The sequence below is a fragment of the Camelus dromedarius genome, chromosome 15 (assembly GCF_036321535.1).
Source record: "Camelus dromedarius isolate mCamDro1 chromosome 15, mCamDro1.pat, whole genome shotgun sequence".
NCBI lineage: Eukaryota > Metazoa > Chordata > Mammalia > Artiodactyla > Camelidae > Camelus > Camelus dromedarius.
Window position 1 is genome coordinate 13,267,648 of NC_087450.1, and position 5,626 is coordinate 13,273,273.

Consider the following 5,626-nt stretch of genomic DNA (forward strand, 5'->3'; position numbering starts at 1 on the left):
ATATTATAATACTTGATTCATAACTAGATTTTAAAATATGAGATCTCTGGTTGTGTCTGTCTATATATCTATGTGTACATTATAGATATGATATATCTTTCCCTCCAAATGGTTTTGCCAAAATTAATTTGTAAATAACCTCTATTTAATTGACTTAAAGTAAATTAAACTCAGATAAATACTCAGAAATATAAAAGAAACTAACCCAAATGAATTTCAAGTTCACATGATCTGGAAAACATTCAATATTAAAATTAGTGTTTGGTACTGAAATTAGTTTCAGTTTATTGGTTTAATTAATACAGGTATGTCTTTGGAGTCATCAGCATTAAGTACCTAGGTTAACTGGAAGTCAAATAAGATCTTATTATCTCTGTTACAAAATTTATCAGCAAGAAAAATAACTTAATTTTATGAAACCAAGTTTCTTTGTTAAAATTGCACTGTAATTAGATCTTTAGCCATGACTTTTAAAGACTTTTGTCATTTATAGACAGTTATTCTTGTACTCTGATGCTTTGGAAAGAATGCCTCATCTCCAAGAAGATTTATTTTAAAAAGCTTTTGACAAGTACAAGCTCCTGCTGATAACTTTCTAATCATGCCACTGAATAGGGTAAGAATTTAAAGAATTCTAATGAAACCTGATGGCTTCATAAACTGTTAACAGAAGGCCAAGGTCAACAAGCATTAACTATATAGGACTGAATGAACTGATGAATACAGTTATAGTTTTTATGGTTTTTTGTCTGAAATATTATTGGCTTTTAATTTTTATTTTCCAGTTAAAAAGAAACCTTTCCCCTTAAGCTATTTATGACTTATAGCAATTTGGTAAATTGTACCTTTGTAAGCAGAATTGAAATATTTATCTTTATCTACCTGATCCTTCTAGAATTTGGAGACTCTTAGTAAGTATTCTTATTTTTATGGCAATAAAGTTATTTGCATAAGTTCAATAAGAATCTGTTCTCCTTATAATAGGACATAATTGGAAACATTGGTTATATCACCATGGCTTTCAGTTGAATGCCATATTAGAGACTATGATAAAATCAGATATTACCAAACAGCTTTAAAGAACTAAGGCAAACTTTATGGTGCTAGAAAACCCCTTGGAAAAACAACCTGGTACACTGCTTTTAGGGTTCCCAGCAGCCTTCCCAGGTAAATAAAGAAGTCCACCTCCTGGCTGATGCAGGAATCTCAAGATATCTGAGGGACCTTGAGAAGAGAGGAATTCACCCAAATCTATAGATACTGCAGGAGGAAACTGATAGCAAGCCCTTGATGTGGCTTTCCTGGCCTTGAGAGGCATTTTAAAAGTTCCATCTGAGATTCCTTATGAAAAGTTCCAGCAAAGCCAGTTTAAAGTGCCTATATGGTCAATTACACTTACCTAAATAATCAAGCCAAGTTTATTAAAACCAGACTTGTTCTGCAAACACTTTAGTCTTAATTTGGCTATATTTGGTGAAAATGAGGATAATTTTAGAGGGAGAAAAATGTTTCACCAATATACCTTTGTGGATATTAAATTCTAGTGTTGTTCAGTTGTCTTTGAGGTTTTATATTTACTCACTTCCTGGACGGCTCCTCATTACTATGTTATATTATTATAAAGTTTAATTAAAATTATAAAGAACAGTCTAAGTTTCTTTCTGAAGCTTATCCCAACAATCTATCTTTGGATGAAGATCAGATGCCCGCTGGCCAGCAACCAGATTATGCATACTGGGAAAGACATCATTTAAAGGACTATCTCCAAACTAGATGGAAGGATCCTTATCAGGCACTATTAACTAGTTTATGCACAGCAAAACTGAAGGGAATTGACTTTTGGATTCATATTTCCCACTTAAAAAGGGCCCTGCACTGGACTGGTCTATAGAGAGGACTGCTGACCTCGTCGCCTTAAAACAATGCTCAAACAGAAGAGAAGCCACACACACTGATACAGGAAAAATGGAGCACAAGAGGATGGCCATGTCCCAGGTCCCAGGTGAGTCCCTGGGACATGCCTCATTAAGTGAGGGTCCTTGGCTTCACGCAGAAAAGAATTCAAGAGTGAGCCACAGCAGAGTGAAGTATAGAGATGCACACACCATAGACAGAGTGCGGGCCATCCCAGAAGGCCAGAGAGGCCACGAGGCATGGGGATGGTGTTTAGTTCACAGTAGAAATAGATACACACTCCCTAGACAGACTGCAGGCAACACCAAAGGTGAGAGAGCTACTATAAGGTGCGAGGTTGTTAATTTTTATGGGCTCAGTAAGTTCGTATGCTAACAAGTGGGACGATTATTCCAACTATTTTGGGGAAGGGGATGGGATTTCCAGGACCTGGGCCATCACCCACTTTATGACCTTTTATGGTCAGCCTTGATAACTGTCACGGCACTGGCGGGAGTGCCATTTAGCATGCTATTATTGTATTAGAATGAGCATGTATTGAAGCTCAAGGTCTACTGGGGGATTAATCTTCTGCCATCTTGGTGCTAATTGCTGTGTCATTCTTTTAATGATTGTGTCCTGCCCCCTCCCATCCTGTCTCAACACCAAGACAAGAAGAGAACGAGATCATAAGTAGGCAGCTAGCCCAAGGTACTGGACCTGACCTGTATGATCATTATAGTGTTTTCTTGATTTCTTGGACTTTTTTAATATATCAACGTTTTTCTGTCATGGGCACAAATCCTATGTAGGGTTTAAAATTAATTCAGTTGTTGGGTTTATGGTCAATTAACTATGGCTAGTACTTGTAAGTTACCTTGGTGATTTCTCCTCTCCAAAGCTCTAACTGGATGGCCCTTAGAAATTTTATTTTAGGAGAAAGAAACTCTAAAGCTGTGCAAGCTACTGCCAATATCATTAAGTGGGACCCTCTTACCTAGCCAGTTAATGACATCTGTTCTGAACCTGGCCATAAATACTCTTTTTTGCTAGATGTGAAGTATATTAGGTAGCTCCTAACAGGACCCAGTGGATTTATGAAAAAAAATTATGGCCTTGTCTCTCCTCGGGTTGGTTAGGAAAAAGGGAAACAATTGGTTTCCCTTGGGCTTAAAATCACTCAGGTAGCCTTGGAAACCACCCGTACCAATCTGCCTTTAATTCGAGCACTCTAGGATCAATTAGTATGATTATTTGTCCACAATATTTATTGCTTCACTTGGAATAGAAGATGTCATTATTCACATAGAGGCATTAACAAAATTCACCCAGCAAACCTGAAATGATAGTAACCATGCCATCAACTTGCTCAGTTCAGAAGTTTCCATGATGAGAAAAGGGGTCCTACAGAATTATATGGCCCTCAATATTTTAACTACTTCCCAAGGAGGAATTTATATTACAATATGTACTAAATGTTGTGGTTTTATACCTGATGAGTCGTCTAACATAAGCAACATTATGACACATATGAAGACTCAAATTTCCACTCTGAACGATCCACTTCCCAGATGAGGGGAAATGCTAGGAAAATGGTTTGGATCAGGGGAATCCTGCCTTAAATCTTTACTAATAACATTGTTACTCCTGTTGGCAATTTTTACTACAGTTTGTATAACTTGTAAAGTAATGGTTTATTGCCTTTTGCACTGTGTATCATCTACTCCTATGAAGATAATGATATCTAATCTGCTTGAAACTATTGATCACATCTACAGTTCTCTATAAAATACCGAACATGCACAATGCATATGCAATGTGAAATTGGCATAACTCCTATTGGAGAACCTGGAATTGACTGTCAGTAGTTGCCAGACATTCTACCAGTACAATGGCCCTAAAAGAAAAGAAAGAACCAGGCTACTAGGGACGTGATGTTCTACGAGACATGATGGAACCCAGGGCAGGTAAGCAACCACCACTGAGGTAGCAAACATTTGATCACCTAATGCTTTCTATTGAAAGATTAATGATCATGAGGGGGAGTTGATGAAATACACCTATATTCAAGGCAGGAAAAGAAACATTTCATACATAAAATTCTCTCTGATCCTTTAGGCCACTACCCCTCAATAGTGTGTGCACTGTGTATTACATGATACATTAACCAGGAAGCAATTTTTTTCCTGGTGCCAGCAAGGTAACTCCTTAGGATGTAATACTCCTTTCTTAATTTTTAATCAAGATGACCCACTATTTACCTTGCGCATTCAGATCTGGACTACATAAACTGTCAGTACCTCATTTGATGTATAACTCTTTGTCTCCAAAACATATAACTGTGCATTAACTTCTAATGATTAGAACAGTCCTCAGAGCTTTCTGAAAGACTGTCTCCTAAATTAAAATCCTCAGGTTGCCTTGAATAAAATTCTCTATTTCTTTCTTAGATTGACTATTAATTAATTTTTCGTGAAAAATATGAAATGTCCAGAATTGACAAATATACAGAGACAGATTAGTGGGCCAAGGAGAGGAGTGGGATGGGGAAATCAGCAAGGGTTTCCTTCTGGGAGTGATAAAAATGTTCCAAAATTGAATATAGAGATGGTTGCACATCCCTGTGAATACACTAAAAAAGCCACTGAACTGTACATTTTAAATGGAAGAAATGTATGTTATGTGAATTATATCTCAAAAAGTTGGTTAAAAATACTATCCACTATTAACATTTGCCTTATCCTCAAAAGGTTAATATATGATATCTTTAAATAAAATCCCAAGAATGTGCCACATATTTTAAAGACAATTCCAAAAATGGTAATCCAAAAGTATCGTAGTCTAAAGGAACTACTCGAAGAAAACATCAGATTTTTGGAGTGTACCTTCTACAATGTTAAGTTTTTTTCACATGACTTATAAAATGCAATACGAAATTCATAATGAGTATACTGAAGTATATTTCAGAGCCCTAATTTTTCTGCCTCCCTGGGAGAGGACTGAAATTTGAGTATCTTCTAACTCATTTGGTTTTAGAGTTCTTGGGACCTATTTGTGTTAAATAACCATTTCTTTAGTATTTTCCAATGTACACTGATACACCAAGGAGATTCAAATATAAAGCAAAATTCCGCGAAAATCTGGAAAAATATTCCTGGCTCTCAAAAATTTGCTTAACATCTAGACAAGTTCTTCTTAATGAAACTCTTATTTTCTTAAGTTAAAAAATATTTTTGTGTGAGATTTTCCGTACAGAAAAAGTAGGAGCTTATTCAACTATACTGGAATGAGAGAAAAGAAATCATGCTTTACAACAATGAAAAGTAACACATTATATAGCTTCTCAATAAACTTTTATTTTTAAACGAAGAAATGAATCTTCCTCATATGAGAACAGCTGCTAGCAGTTAGTCCTAAAAGTTTTGAGCAGAGCTGCTTACCGTCAGCGCCGCTGGTGTAGTGGTATCATGCAAGATTCCCATTCTTGCGACCCGGGTTCGATTCCCGGGCGGCGCATGCAGTTTTGGTTCTGCTGTAGCTTACTCTTCTAAATTTCTCTTCTTCTGGAAACACTTAAAAATTTTAATTTCCTTGAAAATTTATGTTTCATTATAATTTACTGTGGAAACATTTGAATCAGGAGGTGGAATTCAAAAACGCTAACTCGTCATGAAATAGTTAACCTTTACGCCTGCGCAGTCTGAGTCATCCCCTAGCGCTGTTGGAAGAGCGG

The 5,626-nt window shown here is 36.4% G+C and overlaps 1 non-coding gene across 1 annotated transcript; it reads left to right on the top strand.

The window, feature by feature from the left end:
• Positions 1-5,338: 5,338 nt before the first annotated feature.
• TRNAG-CCC (transfer RNA glycine (anticodon CCC)) lies at positions 5,339-5,409 on the top strand. The gene has a single exon. It is a non-coding gene; the product is annotated as a tRNA-Gly (tRNA).
• Positions 5,410-5,626: the final 217 nt, after the last annotated feature.